The 4,498-nt window shown below is 51.6% G+C and overlaps 1 pseudogene; it reads right to left on the bottom strand.

Moving 5' to 3' along the window:
• Positions 1-1,118: 1,118 nt before the first annotated feature.
• LOC123168874 (aspartyl protease family protein At5g10770-like) lies at positions 1,119-3,062 on the bottom strand (annotated as a pseudogene).
• Between the last annotated feature and the right edge of the window lie 1,436 nt (positions 3,063-4,498).

Consider the following 4,498-nt stretch of genomic DNA (forward strand, 5'->3'; position numbering starts at 1 on the left):
TTTTAACATGTGAACATTTTTTAAATGTCTGCAACATTTTCTGAATGGTACAAAGTTTTTTAGTTTGCACAGATTGTTCTTACACTGCTAGAAAAAAATGAAATGCACAATGAGAACTTTAAAAAATTTAAAAAAATTAGAAACAACTTTGATAGTATAGGAACATTTAATATTCCAGTTATATTGGTTCTAAGATTTCGTACATAAAAGGAAAATATAAGTTTGAAGAAAAACTAGAAAAAAGATTTACGATGCATATGCTGGGTGTGGCAGATGCGGGTGCTCTCGTACTGATGGGCCTGGTCATTGGATATCATCTTTCACTCAAGTGCATTCTGCCAAATGCAAAAAACAAAAAACTCAAAACAAAAGCACATCTACTTTGTTCTAGAATATTCATAATATAATTATCCAAACCGTTTTTCTTCTTAAATCATCTTTCTTTGATTATTGTATGATTTGCAATGCATAACATGCTCTAATCTTAAAACACTAGCACTTCTCCTTTGTTCTTGAATCTTTCGTATTTTTTACTTATGCAAAAAAAAACATTTTTTGTAAATGAAGTAAATTTGTTTTTTTTTTACAATCAGAAAGACTACAACAATTAAATCTACATCTAAAAAAATAAGAGCCATGGGCAACATCTATCTCATGCATATATGACTCCAAACATCCCCTGCAAGTTTATGCGTGGCTAGATATGCCAACGCTCAGGGGGGGTCTAGTGCTTCGCTGAGGCTGGATAGTGGGCCTTCCTGTTGGTCGTGCAAAGTCGCTCCTTCACTTTGTGTCTACGTATCTTGGCCTATGGGATGGGAGGTGGGGCTCCTATGCGTACCTTACTACCGTCCCAAAATACAAGAGCAACGGAGGGAGTAGCATAAAAAATATGTAAATGTTTTTCCGTGATTGTTGCCCTAAAAGTGTTACACAAAAGCTCAATCCTTAATTCCCATCTATAAAATTGTTGCCATAGCTACTGTAGCAAAACAAGTTAATAAATTAGCACAACAACTAAATTCACTAGGTATTTTGTAATCATTTGATCTAGAATCCAGCGGAAATATTTGCCATCTAAGGAAAAGAAATCCCCACATACCACAAACCAGGTAATCGAGACAAATGTTCACAAATACAATATATCAAGCCAGAGATTCACATGTTACATATTCATACACCACAAGCTGCACCAGAGTGCACAAGACACATAGTTTGGCGCTGTGCAAAGCTTGCAGCATTTTCTCTGATTTTCTCCATCTCCTAGCGAGCCGTTTCGGTTACAGCACATAAAGCCACACTGACATCCAAAGCTACTCGCTCCAGATCAACCCCTACAACAACAATGCCGCATGATTATTACTGGAACTCATCCTGGCAGCTAGCCTACTTCTACTACGCTACGAGAACGAGATACAACGGCCAAGCACACGATGCATGGCTCTTTAATTCACTAGCAAGACAGCTAAAGCAAACGGCAATGGGAATATGTCGCCGACGAACACTAACATGCGCCACGGCGGAAGCCGACGCCCCCGGCGGCGACGTCGTAGAGCACCTCGTGCGTCTGCTGCTGCACGTTGCCGATGAAGCCGAGGGCCAGGTCAGAGGAGGTGGCCGTGAAGGCGAGGCATCCCCCGAGCACCACGGCCGGCGGGTCCAGCACCACCACGGCGCCGCCACCGAACACGAGGGAGACGGCGGGCACCCTCACGTTGGCGACCCCTAGGAAGTCGTAGCAGGTGTCCAGGGTCCCCGTGGCCCCGCTCCTCGGGTACGCCCTCATGGCGTTCCTGAAGGCCCGGCGCAGGGCGCGGTACGCGGTGGGGGGCAGCTGCGTGATGACGGCGCTCGAGTCCATCACCGCCCCGGCGGAGAAGACCACCGGCGGGATCCTGAGTCGGCGCCCCGCCACGACGATGCCCTGGAGCCGCACCAGGTATAGGCTCGGGTTGATGGCGCTCCGGACGAGCGGCGTGGTGGCGAACACGGTGGTGGAGTTGGTCGTCACCGGCCCGCCGATGGAGAGGAAGCCGGACGCGCTGGCCGGCGGTACGCAGTAGGACCGTCTGGAGAAGGCATTGCCCAGGGAGCGGGCCGTCTGGGCGAGGAGCGACTGGGCGCCGCCGCCGAGGGACATGGTCCCGGCGGTCTGGTCGCTGAACTTGCCGCGCACGGCGTGGCTGCACCCGAACCGGAAGTTGCGGACGGTGGTGCTGCCGCTGATGGTCAGCGTGTCGGTCATGTACGTCCCGGCGGTCGCGCGGTCGTCGCTGTACTCGATGAGGTACCGACACTCGGCGTTGGCGGACGTGTTGGAGCAGCCGTTGCCGTAGGAGCCGAGGGAGCGGCAGGCGGGGGAGCCGCGGTGGTGCTCGACGTGCTTGGGTCGAACAAGGGGATCCGTTGCGGGTAGCACTGGGGGATGGGGCAGGGGACGCACTGGATCCACGGCACGTCCACGGTGGTGTCGATGGCCATGGTCTGCTGGGACACGACCGTGGGGTCGCCGTCGGCGTTGATCCACGCCGAGCTACCGGAGCCGGAGCCGACGCCCAAGGTGGAACTGGGACCGAAGTCCAACTGGGTCATCAGCACGTGCGGCTTGGCTGGGTCCAGCGGAGCATCTCCAGCAGGGACGGCGCCGGCGCCCTGCCGGCAGACCGCGAGCAGGGGCCGAACGGACGGTGCAGCGGCACCCACGTGCCCTCCACCGATGGAGCCACTGCATGCAAAGAAAAATCAAACAAGCTCGCATGGGTTAGCCCATGCATGGACGTTGATCGATTTGCATCAATGGTTGCATGTACGCTACGTACCCTTGAGGCCAGAGCAGAAGGATTTGGGTTCCAAGTGGCCGGTCTCCACCACATGGTAGCGCTGGCGACCTGCTCCGGCGCCATGGGCAACGGAGGAACTAATGGACAAGAGGAGGATGACGACGAGGGAGCACACCATGGCTGACTCTGGTTGCTAGCTACAACACTACGTAGATACTGAATGTTGTTCCGATTTGGCTCTATATATAGAAGAGGTTCGTCCTCGATCTCAACATGTAAGAGAAGTGGTTGTTGCTAGCCATGCATCGTGTGGACGACCAGGACGCGGAGGAAGAAGATGTTAATGGTGTCATGTCCAAGGATCTATCTATTATTATATTATTAAAACGATAGAAGACGAACCGCTCAGATGTAATAAAAGATGGACGCGACACGTGTGGGCTTTAAGGGATCTGGCCACACATTTTGTGTGGTGTCTAAGAGAATCAGCCCACACGCCTACGTGTGGGCAAAACAACTAGCACACACGCCCTTTTTTTTCTTGCGGTCGCTCCCACACGTCTACATGTGGGCAAAATGCATAACGCCCACACGACCTTTCTCAGCCACCTACCTCACGGTCCCGCACGCCCCGCATGACAGCCACCACGCGTCCCCGTAGTTGCCATGGTCCGGACCCTCTTCAATGGCTGTTTAACTGCAGTTGCCATGTCGCTGAACTACAGTTGCCATGTCGGAAAACTAAAGTTGCCATGGTTGCTCAACTGCAGTTGCTATCTCAGGTCAAGTGCCAGATGCCATTTTGGACAACTGCAGCTGTTGCCATGTATGGTCTGGTTTACTATAGTTGCCATGATTTGAAAACTTTAGAGGTTGTCACCTACTAACACTAAGCAGTTGCCATATATGGTCTGGTTTACTACAGTTGCCATGATTTGAGAACCTTAGGAGTTGCCACCTACTAATACTAGGCAGTTGCCGTGTAGCGCTACAAAGAGACATGGCAAAACAACATGTTCGGATGAAAGAGAGAGTTGCCATTTGCTTACAAGCACACTGGGGCAGTTGCCGTGTGCCCTGGAAAACACATGGCAACTGACATGTTCGGATAAAAAAAAGAGAAAGTTTCCATCTGCTTACAAGCACACTAGGGCAGTTGCCATGTACACTGCAAACGCATGGCAACTGGCAGCTTGAGTGTGGGAGAGGAGACGGGCATGTGGGCGAGATGGAAAATGCCCACACACCAGCCCTTGTGCGTGAGTGAAAACTGGCGTGTGGGTGAACTGCTAAACGCCCATACACCGGCCCCTCTGTGTGGTGAAACGGACGTGTGGGCGACCGGGTGAATGCCCACACACCAGCCTAGTCCTACGTGGCACCACATGCTTGAATTTTATCTATTTATGGGCCAACCCAATAACTATTTCAGAAATTCCCAAATAAATCCTAGAGGCCCACTAAACCCATTTGTGCAAGGCAAGGGATACTACTAAAGTTTAGTCCCACACTGCTAGTTTAGTGGGAGTTGGACCTCCTTATAAGGGAGGTTCTTTCCCCACTTATATGAGCATAAGAACAAGAGGGACATCCACGCGCGCTCCTTCTTCGCCGTCCGCCTCGCCACGCCAAGCCTCGCCTCGTCACGCCGCGCCGCGCCGCGGGTTGCGGGAATTAGCCGAGCCGATGTCTAAATTTTTGCCACGCACGACGGGTAT

The sequence above is a fragment of the Triticum aestivum genome, chromosome 7D (assembly GCF_018294505.1).
Source record: "Triticum aestivum cultivar Chinese Spring chromosome 7D, IWGSC CS RefSeq v2.1, whole genome shotgun sequence".
NCBI classification, from domain to species: Eukaryota; Viridiplantae; Streptophyta; class Magnoliopsida; order Poales; family Poaceae; genus Triticum; species Triticum aestivum.